The sequence below is a fragment of the Pinus tabuliformis genome, chromosome 1_2 (genome assembly GCF_031772625.1).
Source record: "Pinus tabuliformis cultivar Carrire ecotype Pingquan chromosome 1_2, CPIR1, whole genome shotgun sequence".
Classification (NCBI taxonomy): Eukaryota; Viridiplantae; Streptophyta; class Pinopsida; order Pinales; family Pinaceae; genus Pinus; species Pinus tabuliformis.
The window spans coordinates 201,898-226,052 of NC_142298.1; the positions used below are offsets into that span (position 1 = coordinate 201,898).

Below are 24,155 nucleotides of genomic sequence, written 5' to 3' on the forward strand. Positions count from 1 at the left end.
TCCCCATAGATTCACTTACTCCTTCAACCCTTGGTTAAATAGACTAAGGTTTGACACTGAAATGTTGATCGTAAAATGGACCATTACTCACCTCACAGCCCAGGGTTGATTTGAGTTCCTCTTTGATACTTACTTTTCAAGGTGAATATGTATTATATCTAAAGGAAAACTAACTCCATCCCCCAAGTATAACTTGGATCCAACTCTCATCAGCATAAAACAAACTTCTGCTATGCCACCTCTATTACCACCTAAGAATGCCTCACTGGCACTACAATCTGCAAAAGATGATGTGTTTAAAAGTATCCCTAATTGTTTAGTCACTATGGAAGGATTAACAAGTTTAAAGATAGTGTCTTCTCTCCATTAGGTTAACTTTGCTGACAAAATTAAGATCCTTAATTTTATCAATGCTTTGATCTAGAAAACTCTAGATGTTTTCCTTTTGTGTCTGAGGGAGATGTATTCATCAAAGGAAAATATTATCTTAAAGGCCATTCTACAAATGCTTTCTTCACTAAATGTAGTTGAGTATTCAAGCAAATTTTGGAATTAACTTTTAAGTTTTCCATATCCTTAATAATATTTCTTTTCTTGTTGGTAACAAGGAGAAAATATGGAGCTTTCAGTGGCTAGTACACATGAGAAACATTTTTTTTTGTGTCATGTAGGTATGTTGATGCTAGCTTGTTTTAGTGCAAGTTTATCAAGTGATTCTTTTGTGAGGAAATGAGCTTCAACGAAAGTTGACTTCACTTTATTATCTATGTCAAAGTCCTTTAGCAAACACATTGTTGCAATATCATGCTCCAAAGTTTGAGATTCATTGTCCATTTCCCTTTCTTGTGCATCTGTGTTTTTAAAGTGTAGGGATGTTGCATAATTTCCTTTAACTATCCATTCCGATGAAAATGAAAACTCTTCATGTGCTGAACTTGGAGGATGATAAGAACTAATGTACAAGCCACGGTGTAAAAATAAATTCCAAGGAAATTTATTTTTCTAGAAAACAATTTTATAACTAACCATAAACAGTCAGTGCACTCCATGCAGAAAAATTCTTGTAGGCCAATTTTACTAGTTTTCTATGTGCTGACAAGGAAAAAACTACTTTCCTAGTACATGATGACTATGTAACTCTCATTTAATCCCCTTCCCACTATAGAATATATAAAAATTCTTGATCAACATAGAAATTATCGAACTACTTTTCTATGTATTATACCCCAACAATTCCACTGCTCTTTGACTTTTAACAAATATCAATATATCACCAGGTGGAAACTCCTTTAGTTTATTTTTTCCTTAGAGATAAAGCTACTTCCTTTCGCTATCTCAATTCATATTACGATTGACACAAGGTACATTCTCATCAGGTTTAAACATGGTTCCAGATTGCATTAATAAATAAGCAACAAGAAAACAGAGAAGGTTTTGAGTAGCAACATAACATAGGGAAACATAGTTTATATATTCATCTCAAAATATATATAGCCAAAAACTTATTCTTTCCAGTATTATCTATAGGTGGAATGACATCCAATTGGGAAAATACTAGTTCCAAAGCCTTAGCTCATTCTAGCTAAAAAGAACTATAGTTGTTTCATGTCATTAGTACTTCCACTGGAGACTTCCAATGAGAATCCAGTGACAAAATATTTCTCCAAAGAATGATCTCCTTATTGGATGAATTACAGGGGGCATTTAGAGTCTCTTTAGGAGTTTTTTTATTCCAAGATAACAAAGTCAACCGTCATATATAGCCTCCTAGCCTCCTATAGTCTTATTGGCTCATACAAAATTATTAGCCTCCTAAAAATATAAAGAATTATATAGGGATAACATTGCAAGTAGGTGTGAGACCGAAAGCATTTTATTTTCTCTAGTAAAAGACGTGTCTAGTGAGAAGCTTGATTCAATATGCTTTAGGAAGCGTGCAAATCAGAATTGTATTATAATGGTTCAAAGCGACAAAACTGTCATTATGGAGCATTTGGAATGTCAATGGTTGGATTGTACGCAGCTAAGGACTCCGGGGAAAACAAATCAGAATCAAGATTTGTACAAAGGTAGCTCCCAAATATATATAGCTCCCAAAGGTACCCGGTCAACTCATTTCACACAAATTTTGTCATAGTAGTCTCTTCTACATATCTCTTCTTGACATGTCTTCGAGAAGATGTGAGCATCACATCCTCCGCCTTGCATTTCTTCTTTTTTGACTTGTGAAGATGTGCCTTGCTATTATCTTCGGCTTTGTTGTTCTCATCTTCATCCACAGTTCATTGTCTCCCCATCACCCATTTCTTCATCAAGATCAAGCAAAGCAACCACCATTTTTGTAGCAAGCAATAGTAGTGGATAGGGCTAGACTAGAGTACAGTTTTTAATGGACATTGATGCCTCACCGCGTGTTACCTAATCAAACACAATCAGAGGCCTATTAAAGAATTCCTTTCTCTGTGAATTTGAATTATAATGTATCAACCTAAAATTTTGAGTATGAGGATGAATACGTACTTTTTCACCCTTGACAGTCTACACTACTGCTTTTTAACCACTGGGAAGAGGTGGCAACAAGATTCCTACCATTGGATACAAACCAGCTAATAGAACTACACGTAGAATACCTGGATGCTGAGAATTCAAGCTACAAGACTCTAAATCATCTAAGACTAATCCCTTCTAAGTAAGCTCATTCCACAACTGCTTGCGTATACCATCCAACATAACCATGGTTCCATGAGAAACAAAATTATTAGCATAAAATGTAGCTTGATGTTCTTTTTTCTTTTCTTCTCTCCAATGGTCAAATGTTGTAACCACTTCCAAATGATCACTGTAGCCACCATAGCATGACATGAACTCCATCTTTGATGCAAAGGCTCGTTTTTTTTCTCGTGGTGCCATTGGAAAAACAAAAGGTTCTCTGTAGCCTGCGACAGAGGCCATTGTTAAGTCAGGATCAAGGAAGTCGAATAATATTAAAAATAGTAACATCATACTTGTTAAAGGATGAACTTGTAAGGAATCCAACTGATTTCCCAGTTGTAATCTTTTCTCCTCATGTTAAAGCCCCTATATCTTGGAGTAATGTGAAATCATTACAAACAACTAGATCGACTGGTGCATCAATTTCCTTGTAAATGAATTCACTAATATTAAAATCAGGAGCTAGTATGTTTACCTTCAAATAGAGATCCTCAAGTGGAGTTCACATAATTTCAGGGACCTGATAGTCAGGCAAAGCTGCAGCACAAACTTTTGAGAAGAGATGATAACAGGTTCCTGGTTGGCACGGACCAGCACGCCCTGCTTTCTTCTTAGAACTTGTCTTAGATATCCAATTTGTCTGAAGCATGGAGACATTACTATAAGGGTCATAAATTTTCTCTTTCATGTGCCCACTATCAATAACAAAATTGATATCATCAACAATTATTGCAGTTTCAACAATATTTGTGGAGAGAACAAACTTACGAACACCGGGTGGTGGATGTTTTGAAAAATTTCTTCTTCTTAGCAAAGGGAACCATGGAGTGAAGAGACAGTAGTAGATACTTTGAATTATATCTAAATATAGGAGAATCTTACAAGCAATCCCTACAATGATATATTTCCTCGCATCTTGGTAAAAAAACTAGCACAACTCCTTCCTCGGATTCAGAATTGGCCATATTAGGGCTTTTGCATATTTTTTAAACAAATTTTCAATAAGTTTAACCTCAACCTCATCCATATAAATTGTGACCATATAACTCTAAGCAATTGTGCTTCTTTAGCTGCTGACTGCACCTGCACTTGGCTATCCTCTTTGATTGGTTTCGTGATAAGTTCCACAACTTCGTCTTGATGCTCCCTCTGAGCCCATTCTAAAGCCATACTCCCATCTTGTGCCTATAAAATACAATCGAAACCATATGAGAGCAGTAGTGAAACATCATCCACTCTGCCTTTTCCAGCAGCCACAATTAGTGGTGTAGCTCCAGTTAAAAAATGTTTATAATTACATAATCCAGGGCTTGGATTCCCTGAAATTATGTCCATTAGCAAATCAAAATCATTCTATAGCCAGACAAGAGTGATAGCCTCATCCATAGCACTCGCATCTTCCTGAGTCAATGATGGGGTCTTTCAACTTGCTGAATTTTGACCATTATGATCAGTTAACTGTTTCTCATCCATCCCAAATTCTACAAGAGCAAGTACATCCTCCAAATAATGGGTAGACTAGGTAAGTGAACCCAGGGATATTAATGATAGGAAAATCATTGAAATACTTCAAAAAAAAAAAAGTCGGCATCAAGAGTGGTGCTCATTAATATCAGGCACAAATATAGTGGAGAAGGAAGCAAATCTCTAAGTATAATCAACATAAATCAACATAGAGATCTCGTTCATGGATTTCAACCACAATAATATGATTCACACCAATGCCATACGAGTTGCTTGTACTTTGGGTTTGCTATCTTGCATCTCTATGATCAACATAGAAATTCTCGAACTTCTTTTCGATGTATTATACCCAAGAAATTCCAGTGCCCTTTGAATTTTAACAAATATTAGTATATAAGAAAAGCTACTTACTTTCTTATCTCAATTCATATTATGATTGACACAAGGTACGTTCTCATTAGGTTTAAACATGGTTCCAAATTGCATTAATAAATAAGCAGCAAGAAAACAGAGAAGTTTTTGAATAGCAACTTAACATAGAGAAACATAGTTTATATAGTCATGCCAAAATATATATAGCCAAAGAATCACTCTCGTGTAATGAAATCGTGTAATGAAATCGAATTTGGGAAATACTAGTTCCAAAGCCTTAGCTCATTCTAGCTATAAAGAACTACAATTGTTTCATGTCATTAGTATTTCCATTGGAGACTTCCAATGAGAATCCAGTAACAAAGTCAACCATCATATATAGCCTCCTAGCCTCCTACAGTCTTACTAACTCATACAAAATCATCATCATCCTAAAAATCCAGAGAATTACATAGGGATAACATTGCAGGTAGCTGTGAGACCGAAATCATTTCACTTTCTCTAGTAAAAGACGTGTCTAGTTGGAAGCTTGAGTCAATACATTTTAGGCAGGGTACAAATTAGAATTGTAGTATAATGGTTCAAAGTGACAAAATTGTCATTTTGGAGCATGTTGAATGTCAATGGTAGGATTTTACACAGCTAAGGACTCTAGGGACAACAACTTAGTATCAAGAGTTGTACAAAGGTAGCTCTCAAATATATTGCAACTGAAACAAATCTACCACTAGTTTTCTCTTTTAAAACACAATCATACGCAAGTTATCTCAAAAGCATTAGCAACATGTAGATCAAGGGAATGGATGGTTTTTTGTATATTGGACTTTAAAGGGAGTTACAATACAACTAATTATCCATATATCTCAAACTACCCAGAGTCATACACAACTATTGACACTTCCATTTAATATTTCAAAATATGTTGTACATAACAAACCTAACTAGTTGCTTACAACAACAATGGGATCAACTTTCTCGAACACCAAGGACTTACAAACATGCTAATATACATAGGTGTGATTGAAGATTTTAGGTGAAATGTTGAAAGATGTTTGCATGAATTTTTCTTTTCCAGAGGAATATGAAGAGTTGGGTGAGTCCTGAGAAAGTTGTCCCATATGGTTTGTAATATCACTCATGTTTGATTCATTATCCCACCACTCCCCAACTCTAGGTTTTTCCTTTGGCCCCTGCATACCAGTCCCTAGAAATTTACCTACTCCTTCAACCCCTAATTAAATAGACTGAGGTTTGACACTGAAAAGTTGATCGTAAAATGGATCATTACTCACCTCACAACCCAGGGTTGATTTGAGTTCCTCTTTGATACTTCCTTTTCAAGATGAAGACATATTATATCTAAAGGAAAATTAACTCCATCCCCCATGTATAACTTGGATCCAACTCTCATTAGCATAGAACAAACTTATGTTATGCCACCTCTAGTATCACTTAAGAATTCCTCACTAGCACTACAATCTTCAAAATATGATGTGTTTAACAATATCCCTAATTGTCCAGTCACTATGGAAGGATTAACAGGAATAAAGATGGTGTCTTCTCTCCATCAGGTTAACTTTGCTAACAACATTAACATCCTTAATTTTATCAATGCTTTGATCTAGAAAACTCTAGATGTTTTCCTTTCGTGTCTGAGGTAGATATATTCATCAAAGGAAAATATTATGTTAAAGGCCATTATACAAATTCTTTCTTCATAGAATGTAGTTGAGTATTCAATCACAATTTTGGAAAGAAATTTTAAGGTTTCCAGATCCTTAAGAATATTTATTTTCTTGTTGGTAGCAAGCAACAAACAGAGAGCTCTCATTGTGAAGCGAACAAAGTTCCTTCTACAAATTAATTACTCCAGAAGACTTGGAATGTATAGATATCCATGAGGATATAAATATTATATATTAAATATGAATAAGAATGAGAATAAGAATGAATGATTTACAAATGAGAATGAGAGGCTTGTTTATATACCAAGCAAGTGTCTCTTCATGAAGAGTCATGTCTTATTAAACATGCCTCTTCAACCTAATTACTAGCTTAACTAACTATTATTTATGCTTATTATTATTTATATTATTTTACATTATATATATATATATATATATATTTGTTACATTGCCTCCTTCCTCAAAGAGCTTTGTCCTCAAAGCTTGTCAATGAAAAAAGGCTTGGTCTCTTTTTCGGCTTTGAATATCTTTCTGTCTTGGAACAGTCATCTTTGTCAATACAAGATGATATGATCTTCTTAGTGACAAATAGAATTGTCACACTGAGAAGGGATCAGACCATCCCAGATTAATCTTCTGTGTAGTATTCTGATCACTAGAATTTTGTAACAACTTGTCAGCATAAGACGGAATTGATGTTACGTCATTATTTTCTGAAACATTAATTTGTTGTCTACGGTTTGAATGGTCCTGATTCACAGCTTGGCTGATTTGTCTAATCTCATGATTTGGATGCCGATATAAAGTTTTTAGATTTTCTTCTGGCAAAGATGTTGCTGAATTAGTTATGGAACATTCACTTGCGATGTCCATTGTCTGAACTGCAACATCTATGTGTGTCATTTCTTCCACTAACTTCTCTTCTTGAGTTGTCATATTCACTGGATCGGTATTCGTTCCCTTATTTTCAACTTGAACTGTTATGACTGGAGATTTCGATACTTCTTCTTGAGTGACTTGTTCCAACTTATCTTTTAATGCTTTCTTATCCTCCTTAAGCTTCTTAGTTTGATTGAGCAGACTTTGATTACGGTTTCTTAGACATAAAAGTTCTTTGGTTTTTGATTCATCAACTTTCATTTCAGTGTTTTGAATTTTAAGTTTTTCATCTTTTAGATCTCTAATTTGTTCTAATAAATTTTTATTAAGGTTCTTTAAACGCAAAGTTTCCTCTTCTTGTTTTCATAAGTGCTTCTTGAGTTCTTTCTTTGTGACTTTAGTCTTCTTCACTTGTGCTAGTAATTTTTCGACGTGGTCTTTCAGACGAGAAAATTCTTCGTCCTTTTCCATTAATTCTTTGTATTGTATATCCACAAGATTTTTATGTTCGCGTTCTAACACTTCCTTGCTTTGTTGAATTTTGGCTATTTTGTCATTCTCTTAATCTTTTCACTGCACTTTCTCGGTACACTGGATAACATCATTCTGTGGAAGTGATGATGGATGTAGAGAATGGAAGAAGGAATCCATTCTCTTTCTCTTCTCAGCCTATCTCTCCATTATTGTAATCAATTGTTCTATATCTCTTGCGATTGATTGTTTTTGTTCCCTACTCAGGGATTCCATAATTTTTCTTTTTCTTTACTTCTTTTAACTTTGTATGGAATTTTTTTATTTTTTATTTTTTTATTTTTTTTGTTTCTAGCTTATTTTATCTCCCTTCTATATATATATATATATATATATATATATATTTCCCATATTCTCCCTTAATGTGGATTGTTAAAAACTTGAATACCCTTTTATTAAAAAAAAAATACTCTTTTATATTGTTGCCCTCTATATCGGTATGTATTTCTTTATATTAAGACCCCTTTCCAAAATAACTTTATTATCTTATAATAATAATAGTTTCACTTCTTTCTTTTAATAATAAATTGGTCCTTTTTTATATATACTTAATTACTCCCTTGATAACTTTTAATGTCACCCCACCTAATATAAAAGTCACACTTAATATAAAATTTTATGATATCACCACACTTGATAAATATAAAGGTCACGTCTTTTCATATGACATGGTCACGATGTTCACAATACTTTTTAAGTAAAAAGTAATATTTACCTTTCACGTAAGAGCTTTTGTATCCTTGTTTTTTCTTTAACTTTTAACATACCATGGGCTATTACCATGGGTTGTTTTTAAAAGCTCCTATAAAAAGTAATATTTACGTTTCACGTAAGAGATTTTGTATCACTATTTTTTATTTAACTTTTAAAATACTATGGGCTATTACCATGGGTTGTTTTAAAACCACGGGCTTCTCCATGTAAAATGTTTTAAATATACTTGGTATGAGATTTTGTATCTGTTTTGTTTTCTCTTTTAATTTTTTTTCTTCTTCTTTTTTTTGTTTTATTTACTATATATATATATATATATATATATATATATATATATATATATATATATATAGGTTAATTTTTATTTTTATTTTTTTATTTTTATTTTTTATGGGCCAAAGGCCTAGAAAAATAGAGAAAAGGAGAAACTCCCAAATTCTAAGCAAAATGCTTCAATTGTACGCCAACAAGGTTGACAAATTTCGATAGCCAAGGACCCGGATTGGAGAATGAGCTCTGTGCACTGATTAAGCAACCTAGAGGACCGAACTCCTCTGATACCAAATGAAGCGAACAAAGTTCCTTCTACAAATTAATTACTCCAGAAGACTTGGAATTGTATAGATATCCATGAGGATACAAATATTATATATTAAATATGAATAAGAATGAGAATAAGAATGAATGATTTACAAATGAGAACGAGAGGCTTGCTTATATACCAAGAAAGTGTCTCTTCATGAAGAGTCATGTCCTATTAGACATACCTCTTCAACCTAATTACTAGCTTAACTAACTATTATTTATGCTTATTATTATTTATATTATTTGACATTATTTATATATATATTTTATTCGTTACACATTGGCTGGCACACATGTGAAACATTTTTTTGTGTCATGTAGGTATGTTGATACTAGCTTGTTTTAGTGCAATTTTATCAAGTGATTCTTTTATGAGGAAATGAGCTTCAATGTCAGTTCACTTTGCTTTATTAACCATGTCAAATTCCTTTGGCAAACACATTGTTTCAATATCATGCTCCAAAGTTGGAGATTCACTATCCATTTCCATTTCTTATGCATCTGTGTTTTTAAATTGTAGGGATGTTGCATAATTTTCTTTGACTATCCATTCCCATGAAAATGAGAACCCTTCATGTTTATTTTCATGTGCCCAAAAAGGAGGAGGATAAGCACCAAAGTACAAGCCATTGTGTAAACATGAATTGCAAGGAAATTTATTTTTCTAGAAAACAATTTTATAACTAACCATAAACTAAAAAGACAGACCATGATTCAAGAGAAATGACGCTTGAAACTAAGCAAGGTGAGAGTTCAAGAAAAATAAAAAGAATATTAAGTAGAACTAGCAAGTGCCCAATTCGATGCCCAAATTTATGATATACTACAAATTTCATTGCAAATTACAATGCACATATAAAATTAAAATGACAGAATGGATGAAAAACGATACCATGAAAAATAAAACAAAGTGGAAAGACTAAATGGATGAATAATGTTACCATGAGAAAAAGAAACAAAGAAAGAATCACTATTGCAACAGTTACCAATATGACATCCTAGGAAACCTTGCATTGTATTTTAGTATAGATAACTTTAGCTTTACACACATCAGCCTACATGAAAACCTCAACTTTCCTGATATGTCAACATTTCATTAAAATCCATCTCTGGTTATAGATGAAATTAGTATAAGAAGACATATTAAAATATTGGGAGCAAAAACATCATCTACGGGGATTTTGAATTAATTAAGATATCATGATATTGATCTTGGATTTTGCATAAAATGTTGGAGAAATAGAGTTTACGTATCAATAATTCATAGGTAAATATATTTTATAGATATAGCTATATGAGGTAAGGCAATATCCATTGCTCCCATAGTTTAGTGCATTGTTTGATCATGCTCAAGGATGTTATGCCTCATGTCTCGAGGTGTTAATTTTATCATTTTGGTCTGAAAACTTGCTCTTTCCTTGTCTCCAGTAGGCAAAGGGCATGGATCAAGTCAATCCCAAAGTACCTAATGAAATTTTGACCTTGGCTTCGGGTAACTCTAGCCGACGCTCCAATGTGCTCAGTTTTTCATTCAGCACTGCTAACTTGCTTTTAGTCGAGGCCTCTAAAAAAAGGGTAAATATGAAATAACCTCCTGGCATAAAAGTACACTAAAAACAAAAGAAAAACTACTATATATAAAACAATTCCAAATGATTTTTTATTCTCATAACTCAATGCTGGAAAAATGGAGAACCTATTTATATGAAACCCTTATTATTGCACTACGAAAAGCCAGGTGATCAACATTCCATGATAGGGTAGGGGATATATCAACACATTTTGTGTTTGTATGTGAAATGATTTAGTGAATCTAGATGATGAATTATGTGAATAGAACAAAGACCCATCTAAAACAGGGTGTGATATATGCACTGAGGTTGCACATTTTCCAGCTACATAATGCACATTTGAATTCACACAAATGTGCAATATATCATATATTGAAATTCATGAGATATGTAACTAAGAACTCCATGACCTTGAGGTGCATAAAAGGGAGGTTTAGATGGGTATGTGTTAGTTATGCGAACTAATATATGGAAGACCATATTGGGGATCATCATAGAAATTTGTCATATATAAATTAAGAGAAATATATCACTGTTTAAAAGTATTCCCTTTCATTAGAAAATATAGGTTTTTGTATTTATAGTACACAAGATTTCAACGGATCCATTGAATAATTGTCTTCATAGATAAAATTTATTAGTAAAATTAATAATAAATATATGAAACCCACATTCATTCCAAGCTAGATGCAGCCTAAAAAAATTCCCAAAATTTCAGAGCTAAAAGTGTGAGATAATAATAGAAACCCACATACCAAATTGTAGCAGAAATTCAAAAAGATGACGAACATTGACAACCAATGAAGAGGAGAACTCTCAGTTGTCCCAATCCATTAGTAATGCTATGCCCGCATTCACTGTGTTGGTAATGCCCCAATTTTTGCGATTATGTTGTTTTTCTTAATCCCCAATGCTAGAGGGAAAAATAGCCATAAACAGTTCCAGGAAATCATGGTGACTAGAAACAAATCCCATCTGTAAACCATATTTTCAAGGTGAATCATGCTTGGAATGAAATTTCGAGAGGCGAAACCAAGTTTTATCATCCTTATTTTTCATAATATTGTGGCTAAATTATAATATTTATTTATTTTTTAAATATTATTTTGGTAAACTATATAAATAAAGTGTAATATAAAAGCATCGCCCCTCCAAAATATAAAACCCCTTAAATTTCTCCCATGGGCTAAGATTCGCCCCTAAAATTTTCATTGGCCCACATGCAACAAAGAGGCTCATGCATGCATCTAGGAAGAGCACATGTCTTCAGCATGAAGGAGTGTGCTCAAGGAGGGTACACTTGCTCAACATGAAGAAGTGCGCTCAAAGAGGGTGTACTTCTTCAGCCCGAAGGAGCGTGCTCAATAAAAGAACATGCCTTGATGAACTTCAAGTGCATTTTTTCCTTAAAGAACACTTTCTTGATTTTGTTTGTTTTTTGTGTGCTTATGAGTTCTTTTTGAGCATGTACATCATGGAAATGCTAGTTCCTAAGTCAAGATAAGTCATGCGTTCACCTAACAATGGAATAGATAACATAAGCGCTTATAATGGTTAGGTGACAACACTTGGGAAACAATGAATTAGGAGGATGCAACTCTAGGAGAAAACACACAAATAACAGATCAAACAACACAACGACAATAGGTGGCTTGAAATGACTATTCATGTAGGCTCCAAAATTGACATAGGAAAACATTTTGGAGGGTCGTTGTCACAATGAAAACACTTGGAGACACATTAGGAGAACCCTATACATCTTTGAAATGATTTTATTTAGGCATAAAGTCTCAATTCTCTAGGAAGCATTGATTCAATCAGTGAGCTGCCTCAACTTCCCACTCTCACCTAGTTAAAGATATAGTCTTTCGTGTTGCATTACTTGAGGAAACACAACATAAAAAAAGACATATTATTAGCCTATTGATGTAAGTAAGGGTAATATAGTACGATGAGTCAAAAAAACTAGAGTATGAGTTTTACATCTCTAGTGTTGATCTGCTGCTAGAAGGACTGGAAACTACCTGGGCAGAGTCGCTTCAAGAACACAAATGTCATTTCACTACCAGTGAGCCTGGATAGTACCTTGAAAAAATTTCTTGCTTCACCTCCCTGCACTGGAAGCCTTTCTCTTCTTTCACCATTTATTTTTCTTTCTTTCTTTTTTCATAAAAATGTGCATAGGCACTTATTATTTTTCAATGCGGGGAAGAGGGATCCCAGCATATTGAGAGAATAAGAGGTTGTTCCTTCAGAGACAGGTACAAGGCCTTGGATGCTTTGTTCGCTAAAAGGTTTTTACTTATGTTACTCTACTCTGATAGATAAGAAAGAACACACTATTCATAAACATGATTGAGTGCAAGAATGAGAATTATAAATAGGTACAACTATCATGGTTTTCTTGTAGCTTCCAGACTGAAGGATCATATTTTTCGATCGAAAAATAATCAACTTAAAATATGTAAACAAAAAAAAAGAAACGGGTAATAGGTAAGCCAAGGGTTGTGTGTTACTATAACTTTCCTTTCACAAAATATGAGGCACATCATCTCGAAGTTCAAATTGGATTTATTCAAGAATACATATAAGCCAAAGAATAAAAATAGGAAAAACAAAAACATAAAACAAGAATGTAATACATCTAACTAAATGTAGCCTATCCTATCCTAAAGCTAAATAATACAGGGTTGGGTCATGTGAAATGGAATTTCTAGTACATCCAAAGAAGTTTCTCCCAATCTTTGGGTTGAAGGATATTTTCGTGTAGAACAAAAATAAAATGGAGCGCAAGGAAAAGGACAAACCATGCAAATATACGAACTAAAAAACATGAACAAGAAGTAAAATTGCAACGATGACAAAAACTCGACGGATTTTTTCAAACAACAATAGTAATTACCAAGTCCATGACCATACCAAACTCGATGAAGCACATGCAGGTATAGGCCACGACACATTGGTCCAAACTGATAAGATTCTTCTAGGTAATTTTCAATAGGATCACGGAACAACCTTTGGGGAAACTACAACAGGAAAAATTGATCAAAGACAGATCCACATAATAAGCAACATTAACAGGCTGACCACAATCAATGTTGTTGTGTAAGAGAAATTATTTAATGGATGATGCAGAATATAGGTTAGATTCAAATATTTGACATTCATTAAAATCACTCTCTATTCCCACATCACATGTTAAATATTTGCTTGAGTTGTGATGTAGCAGTGGTAGTTAATTTATAAAATTAAATTTTCTTCCTCAAAGGGTCAAAAAAATTTACGTGAAGAAAATGAGCATCCCTTAGGACAGAGTTGACATCCTACATGATGACATTAGAGATGAAATTTTGCAAAAGAATCATGAAATGACTGAAATCAAAAATACCCTCATGGTGATAGAAGCCTGACATAACTATCAGTGTAGGCTGAAGTGTCCTACTCACCTAACTTAACTTTGAATTTTGAGAAAACACAATCACCTTCTTATTGAAACAAGAGTCTTTATTTCAATGATGAGATTCAGAAAAGGATTCATGTTGATCAAATATATTTTTTAGATTACCAAAAAAATTCTTAGTGATAATCATGTCATATTCTTGATCAAAATGAATTATACATCAAATAAAATCATCGATAATCACATCAAACTCTAATTGGAATTACTGCAATATAAATCTTCTTGTAGGAACCAAGGTTCATCCATGTTACTTGAATAATCTTTAATGTATAATTCAGAGAAAAGGAAATCATGAGGGTGATGGTTTTCCAAGGATTCAACTTCATTAATGGGTAGAATATTGACTGGTGAGGTATCAATATTTGTAGATGGTTGATTGATAAGGTCAGCTGAATAACCATCAAGGGAATATGTGAAAGAAAAAATAATTCTTCATCAACAAATTGATATTCTGGTTTGATGATTGGTTCAGGTCGAAAACACGTAACATCAATAGGAGGGGGATATGGGAAAAAAGGCATATCTGGTTCTTCCTTGGGATGCTGAATCTTTTTTTGATAAGGAGGAAATAATGGATCAGATTCAAAAAAAATTCTTAACATTGAGAATAAGAAATGAAACTTCTCAACCAGGAACTACCGGTCCTCATCCTCATCCAAAAATTCATAACAAATATGAAGGAAACGATTAGCGAAATATTAAAGAGATTCATTCGATTCCATTCCAAGCTGATCAATTTCATTAAGAATGTGTTCATATTCATATTTTTTGAAGACGAAACGAAGCTCGTTAACCGTTTATTTAAAATATGAGATAGAAGTAGTGGGTAGATAATAGCACCATTGCTTGACGACACCATACAATGTAATGGTAAACAACCACAAGAGGATTTCTTCGGAATAAACACCACTGGAAAAACAAAATTCGACAAACTCAATTGTCTAATTAAGGACGGTTTTCATACCCTTGCTATCAACTTGCATATGTGACAAGTTATTTAAAAATTCCACAAGGATTGAAACATGACCATCCAACCTCTGCAATGTAAACCCAACTCCTGCAACGCTAATGTTAGCAAACGCAACTGGAAAGTTGAAGAAAGATGAAATTCCACCCACGTTCAATTGATGAAATTCCACCCACGTTCAATTGATTATAGCATGCAACACCATCCCACCCATTTTAGAATCCACCATGATGCCACCTATTTTTTTTGCATGCAACACCATCCCACCCATTTTAGAATCCACCATGATGCCACCCATTTTTTTTTGCATGCAACATCATTTAACTCATTTTAGAATCCACCACGATGGCACCAATTTTAACTTCCATGATAACTAATTTTTTATTTATTAGTTAATTTATTAAAACTCCTCGAGGGATTCCATTTTACGACTCTTGCTATGTTTTTTACATCCGAGAGGTACAGAAATTATAACAAATTTTTAAAATACAATGCTCATTTTTCTCGATGTGAAATGATGATTTAGTTTTGCATCATTTGATGCAAAAGTATATTAATTCTATATCGTATGCACTAGTTTTGCGTCATTTGACGCAAAAGTATTTTAATTATATATCATATACACAAACAATTCTATTTTAATATTTTATTAATTTTACATTCTGAATCTAAAATCAAATAATTTTATTCAATATTTTGATGATGATAAGACACTTGACCAATCCATATTTAATGATAAAGTTTTATGCTTTTCCATCTTTCGCTTAATATAGAGATTCGATAAACGATGTGAAAAGAATCATAGTGGATTTCATTTAATAATTCTATATTAATGATTTTATTTAATATTTAAATTATAATAAAAACACTTAACCAATCATTAAAAATAAATATTTGATTTCGTAATATCTGCCCATTCTAATTAAAGGTAAGGATTTAATTTCGTAATATATATGCCCATTCCATAAAGACGAAAGCGTGCTACAGAAATTACAAAAAAAAATTAAAATATAAAATCTAATCTTGAACTAACAAAAAATGAACCATAAAGTTACCTCACATTTTAAAAAGATACATGACATTCTAAAAAAGTAACAAATGGTAGAAAAAATAGTTATCTCAATAGAGAGTACGAAGTAGTACTACATAATACATTTTTTAACTTTAATTATGTTTAAGATTACTGTCAATACTTCGAAAGTCAATTGTATGATGCGTCTCCGCACATTTTTAAATTAATTAATTAAATTAATTTAAAATAGCATTTCTTCGTTTGAGCTTTCGATTTCGCCTTCATACAAGTAGCATATTAGCTCCCCATAAAATATGTTCCTCTATTATTAATGAAACACAAAAGTCAATAAACTTCTTTGCACTCAAAGTTCACATATATATGCCTATGGGCAAATTAAGAAATTAAAAAAATATTTAATTGTTTTAGTTGAATTTCGTTTTGATGGTTAGTGTGGTTAGTTGAATTTTGTTTTGAGCGTTAGTGTGGTTATTGTGTAGTAGAGTGAGAAGAAAAAATTGTACTGAGTCACAATATTTAGAAGTTAAAGTGAAGTGGTTATTGTGTAGTAGAGTTAGAAGAAAAAATTGTACTGTCACAATATTTAGAAGTTAAAGTGATTATTAATTGTATTGAGGTGTATTTTATAAATGGATTGTTTTCATGTTTAATGTGGAATTTACACATATTATTTTTAAAATTAAAATAAATTATTTGATAAATAGAAAATAAATATTAATTATAATAAAAACAAAAATAAATAGACGTATTTGATTAGTTAAATCAAAATATTATAGAAATATTGTAAAACATCTCATTCAACTAGTTGATATTGAAACTCATTATAAAGGATATAGGATGTGTTATTTTTTTTTTATGATTATTAGAGCTGACATGTAATATTTACAAAAATAAAATAGAAATATTTCACTTACTGTGATAATTTTAAATACAAACTTTAAATATATTAACTTAATATCTATTAATTAATATATATATATCACTATGATATATGTGTGTTCACTAAAGAGAAAAGAGAAAAAGTAATTGAAAGTAATAAGAGGAAGATGTGTAGTCCATTCAATTTTTAAATTTGGTATGAGAAATTTTAAAAATATTAAGAATAAAAAAATTTAATATGGATAATAAACCAAATGTTTCAATAAGTAAAATTGAGTAATATTGATGTGTATTTTAAAATATATTAATTAGAAGATTTTTTTTTAATGTGACAATATGTATTATAAGAAAAATATTTCAATACTTAGAAATAAGTAATATTTCTTTGTATTTTAAAATATATAAATAACAAAAAAATTATGCGGACAATCTAGAACATAAATAAGATAATTGAATTTCATGTTGAATAAAATATTTCAGTGTCAATTATGCATACTGATGAGTCTCCTAAATAGGTAAAATTCAAGTAGGTACAATTCAAGGCCCATTTGACCATAATTTGGCACATTTTATCCTCTCCTTTTTCATTTGATAAAATCTTTTCCAAGCTAGAGAGTGTTCTTACGAATTTTATGAGATATATGCTATATCATGTGGCTTAATGCGTTAAATTTTCATGACATTAATGATTTATTGTGCATAACACATTAGAGGCCAACAATATAATATTAGGGACTCTTGTTCCTTGCTTCAGGCCCATCAAAAACTTAGTTGGCTCATGAACAACTACTACCCGTCAATGGTTTTGAGTAAACCAATATACCAGATCCACCTTTTTAGGAGTTTTGCAGGGAATTTGTCATCCCTTCAAGGAGACTACCCCTCACTCACCTTTTTTAATAAATAACCAATCTTAGCAACGCATTAGGGATTCAAATTCTATAGAGAATATAGTCGCTATCAAAGAAGGAGACGTCTTCTTATTATTTCCATTGTTATGTTACATGTTTAAAGAATTTTGAGGTTAATGAAAAGAATAATTTTGTTCTCAACCTGAGTTTCCTTCAAGGGACTTGAGACTCCTTGTGTTAGGGCCCAACCCATGGGCTCAAACCCCTTCCTTTTTACATTTCTTTATGCATTTCTTGTTCATGCAATTAGTCTAGCTATGGTTTTATGCAAATGTAGTTAATTAGAAAAACATTGTCTCTACTGGTTGATAAGTGTGATTTCACTAGAAGCTTGGTTGTGTACTATATGTTGACAAGAACCAAAACTAGTTTTCTTTTATGTAATGAGTAGATTCTATTCCAGATCCAACTCAACCTTTCCCTGTAATTTTTTTTTTTTTGCAGTTACTAGTTTGATAGTCATTTGATCATCTTTTTTCTACTAGCTAAACATGTGCTTTATGTGTAGATGGAAAATATTCATTCATAGGGTAGATTGACATCATTTTTAATGCATGATCATCATTTCCTTCAACACCTTTCCTTCCATTACCTCTCATTTCTGTAAATTGTTGGCGCACTCAAAATTTCATCACGAAGGTGCAAGAGACTTTTAGTCTTTCTCCTTCCTTGCAAAAATTACCTTACTAAGTAGAACTTCGCTTGGTAAGGTCTCTTGCACCCTGCTGTAACCTCCGAACACCTTCTTCCATCTTCAAACCACTCATAGGCCCCAGAAGATTGCTCTTGGATTCTTTCTTGTAGCTAATCAAGTCATCCTATAGAAATCCTATAGTAATACATAAGTTCCTTCAAAACGTGTCCAAAATTTCCTCCAAAGCTTTCCATTCATTTCTCATCACTCCACAATATCCTTTAAGCCTTGAATATAAACATTATAAGACCAAATACCTATTAGATACTTTACTTTCATAGTTGTATATTCAGTCCAACAACTAGGTCATATTGTTTATGTTGCGTGTTAGATAGAATTAAAATGATTTACCTTCAACACTCTTGAGCATTTGGTTGTCTTTTAGCAAGTATAATAGAATTTGTTTTTTCTTCAATATAATAGGCTTGTTTCCTACAAAATATATCAAAGTTACTTTCTGGAATTTAATTTCATTCAAACACGCAGAGGTTTCTTCCATAATCTCCACACTAGAATATGTTATGTTTTGGCCATCCCTTTTCTTGCAAAGATAAGTTAAGTAGTTTGCTTGTGACTGGATTTTCCAAAGTGGTCTCTGTGCATCCTCATTTGGTTCATTGCTTCAAATCATCTTAAGTAGAACCTTGCTCCCTGTGGAGATAGAACTTACGACTCTTATGTTTGTACGAATTCCAGATTGATAATTAAAGTTGGTAGCCTTGGGAGTTGCAACATTCTTATTGTAATATCATGGCTCATCATATATTCTTATGTTTGTACGAATTCCAGATTGATAATTAAAGTTTGTAGCCTTGTGAGTGGCAACATTCTTATTGTGATATCTAGGCTCAGCATATATATTATATAAAGTAATTTGAAGATAAATTTCCGTGATTAAAACATTTAGTATGGTCTAACTATTCTAAGTTTTGACCCTTTTTCAAGTATAATTTTAGGTGAATATTGATATAAATCTAGTAAGAGTAAATATTTTCACACAAAATTTGAAAATCTAGCAAAGAATTTGATGCAGGAAAAATCTAATTCTCCTGCAACCCTTCCATCCACAAAACAAATAATTCTTTAAAACAAAAATTTTAATACTTATTCCCTGGATTTTCTCACACTGAAATCCATAATCCATCACTAGATTCTTGTAAGTCATGAAGACTTCTATAGAATTTGGAATCTATATAGGTTCTACCCAAATTCTATCTTGATTTTAGCTGGAATTCCATAAGGTAATTCTTTCCTGCAACGCTTCAATCCAAAAAACAAAAATTCTTTAAAACAATAAGTCTCATACTTATTCCTTGGATTTATTCACACTAAAATCCATAATCCATCACTAGATTGTTGTAAGTCATGGAGACTTATGTAGAATTTGGAACCTATATAGGTTCTACCCAAATTTTGTCTTAATTTTACCTAGAAATCCATCACTAGATTCTTGTAAGTCATGGAGACTTCTACATAATTTGGATATAGGTTCTGCCCAAATTCTATCTTGATTTTAGCTAGAATTCCATACGACAATTCTTTCTTGCAACCCTTCTATCCACAAAATAAAGAATTCTTTAAAAGAACAAGTCTCATACTTATTCTCTAGATTTATTCACACTAAAATCCATAATCCATCACTAGATTCTTGTAAGTCATGGATACTTCAATAGAATTTGGAACCTATATAGCCTCTATCAAATTTTGTCTTAATTTTACCTAGAATTCCATATGGTAATTCTTTCAAACGCTGTCAATTATATTTAAGAAACACACCAATTCAGAGATTGAATTTTATATTAATTGCAAATTTCATAGACAAATAAGAATTCTTCAAGAAATCATGCATGTAGATAATTCATTCACAGAAAGTATGAAAATATATTCCACTAAATGAAAATATCTACATACAAAGATACTTAGATAAACTATCTTCCTCTCTTGACCTCATTCTATATTTATTTGGCCATTAGAATTTCCCTTAGGCTTATAATGACTAAATACAAATCTAGAAGAAAAATAGCATTTCCTAAATCCCTAAATCAACCATTCTTTTATTCCCTAAATCTCTCATGATTTTTTCACTAAAATTAATATGATTTTTAAGATAGCTTTTCTTTTGTCTTATTTAAAAATTCTCTCCTATCTATAGTTTTTCTAAAACTATTCTATAATAATTAAAAGAAGCTATCAATGTTTACAATAAAAGAAATATAATTTCTTTATAATATTAAAACTAATCTTGAAACTTTTCTTAAAAGAAAATATAATTTCTTTACGATATTGAAGCTAATCTTGAAACTTTTCTTAAAAAAAACTTAATAATTTTGGGTAACTCTAATGCTCCTACATAAAAACTCTTAGAATTACGAGTAAGAATTCTGTCATTCATTTATACCTTAATTAATACAATTTAAGCTAAAAAAAAATTACAATCCTAAAAAAAATTTAACATAATATTTTATTATTGTGTTTCCTAAAATGAAAAAGATTCATGTTTCTTTTCATTCTAATTATGAAATTGATGTATTGCACTTAAATAAATTTGATCCATCCATTTATTCATATTAATACTGAAAACCAAATGTACCAATAAAATACATTTATAAAAAAAAATATATTCCATTATCTGGAAAATAAAAAACTAATTTAAGAAATGAATACAAAATAGTGATACGTTTCCGTGTATTATTAAGAGGCTTGTTATATCTATATCCTTTAAAGGGTTAAATTACTACTTTGGATTATTGTGATATTATAAATTGTGTACACAATAATAATGAGGTAGTAATAATGAGGTAGTGAAAACTTTGATTATTCTTTGTTGTTGTTGTAGTAAAGATTTTGGTTCACGGTATTAATATGGCATTTGTTGAGTTTCATTGTCATAATTTTTTTGGTATAAAAGTATTGTAATATTTTTATTTAATTTATTTAGATTTTTGATTTTTTAAATGATATATTTTATTGTATATATAATTAGAGATTCATTTTAATTTGAAATTTATTATGTGTGGAGGGAGATGAAATTTATTAGAAAGCAAATATTTTTTTAAATTTTTTAGATTTAAGAAAGGTTTATTTGAGGAATTTTATTCTATGATATTTTTAGAGTTAACATATGTTTAAGCTAAATATATATATTTATTGAGTCGAGAGGCTCATTCTACAACCCAGTATGATGTGTAACCATGTTCGTGTGTCATCATTAAGTAGAGAGGGTCATTCTACAGTGCACTATGATGTGTAACCATAGGGTCATTCTACAACCCAGTATGATGTGTAACCATGTTCATGTGTCATCATTAAGTAGAGAGGGTCATTCTACAGTGCACTATGATGTGTAACCATGTACGTCTGTCATCATAGTTAGTTGAAATTTTTCTCATATTGGCCAAAATGAAAATAAAATTAAAAAATCAAAGAACTATACAAAAGATTTAAATAATGTAGTCTCACAAAAAATTGCATGTGAAAAAATTAGATCTTTCTGGGCTCATGTTAAATCTGTATTGGAGATAGATCTATGTTAATATATAACTTTGTCAATTAAATTTATTATGAGTAATGGGGAGAAAAAACTATTATCCTTCCCACCTACATTCTACCAGTAATAATAACAATATAATTTATATTTATAATAATAACAATATAATTTAAAAAATACAATAAAAAGAGAAAAAACGGGTTTAAAACATGTCTGTGAAAACGAATAGTTGAATTCCACTTTTTCAAATAAAATTTATGCTATATTGTGAAACTCCAACCCAGTTGGTGTAATAACCTGATCATGTATCTCATGACGGTCCACCATTGGTCTGTCAATAGATTTTATTTACCGTGTTCCCTTCTACGATTCATGGTTATGGAAGCTTTTCCCTTGGCTGCTGACATCCCGAGGACATTTTGGACAAAAAGGTATTGGTCATTGCATCAAGGAACTGTCAAACTACAGGGAAATAGTGATGAAATTGAAATTGGTACCCAATTATCAAATCACAAGCCATCCAGGAATTAGATTATTGGTTGCACATGAAAACCAATAATCCTGACAATATATTAAGGGCGCTATGAACAACTACAAGTCAGAAAGAACAATGGCACTATGTAAAAGTGGATGATGGAAATAGGATCAAGGGTATACATCTCCTATCTGTTCAGTCTACTGGACATTTTGGAGAGGCTTCAACTGTTTTCATTTGCGGTTGAAGATTCAAATATGAATTTTGTTGTGCATCGTACTCAATCAAGAGGCCGACCAAAGCGTTGTTTTCCTCTATTCTTATACACAATGTTAAAGACTTTACGTAGTTTTCTCCATTGGTTAAGACTTCCTCTTCTACCCAAATAGAACGACAAAGACAGCCTGTTCGTACTGGACTATGAGCATTGCGCATGTGATGGTATAAAAGCTTTTGGTGTGTATTTAAGGTTTATGTTAATTAATTAATTAATTTTTGTTTTTTATTAATGATTACAATTTAAAACTAAAAAGATTACAAGTTTTATATGTATATCCGTGAATCCCTTGTCCTCCCCCATATATATATATATATATATATATATATATATATATATATATATCCGTGAATCCCTTGTCCCACCCACTTTTCCCTGCATTGAGGAGAGCCACTTAGATTGTTGTGTGCGGAAATTGCGTTCGTTATGGTAACTAAACTTGGGGATATAAGCCAACTAATGAATACCAACATGCACCAAGTTTCACCTTAATTCGCCACCTTAATGCTCTTATTTCAATAAATGAGCATTAACCAAGGCAATTTCGATAAATTGGCATTGGACAATTTAGATATGTGTGCATTGTATCGTGTTTGTTTTGGTGTATATGACGTAGTCTATCTCTTTCATTTATTTTTTTAAGGTATTCTTTCTTATTTTATGGTTTAATTTGTTTAGAATTTTAGGGTTTTCTTGCAATAATATTTTTGAGTTGTAAATGTTTTATAATTGGAGTGTTTTTCATAATTTTTAGGATGTTGAATTTATATATAATTAAAAAATTTATTTTAATTGTGTTTTTCATAATTTTTAGGATGTTGAATTTATATATAATTAAAAAATTTATTTTAATTAATAAAAAATATCCGTTAAATTTAATAAAATTCCAAAACATAAGATTGGTTAGATTTAAAAAAAAAAACTCCAAAACATAACATGTTTAAGTAACACTTGTATTATTTTTATCATAATTTCTCAAACACTAACCAGAAAAATTCAAATTATTTTGTATTGTTATTTTATTTTAATAAAATTTAACCTCAGTTTTTAATAAAATTACTATTATAACTTTGAATTTACTTCTTATTTCCAAAAAATTTTACAAATTTATTTTTAAAAATATTTAATAAAAAAACAAAAAAAATAATATAAAATTTAAAATTTTACAACCAAACAAATTACCATAATGAAAATTTCCCAACAAAACCTGGTGTAGCCATAGCGGTAGCTATAACCTACGTAAAATTCTCTAACATATAATAATAATAATAATAAAAATAAAAACAACAACTGAACTTTAATTACATTGAGAACGCAGAACGCTGGGGTCTAAAGAGATGATTTCTGGAGCTGGCGAATTAGATTAATTGTAATTTTAAATGGTTTAGTTCGTATATTTTAAATGCGAAGAAATTTTGAAAGTACTGAATTTATGTATAAGTTCAAAAATACAATTTAA

General features: G+C 31.4%; 1 pseudogene; it reads right to left on the bottom strand.

Annotated features, from left to right (window-relative positions):
- Positions 1-2,271: 2,271 nt before the first annotated feature.
- LOC149203992 (DExH-box ATP-dependent RNA helicase DExH6 pseudogene) overlaps positions 2,272-24,155 on the bottom strand; it is a 28,392-nt pseudogene continuing 6,508 nt past the window's right edge.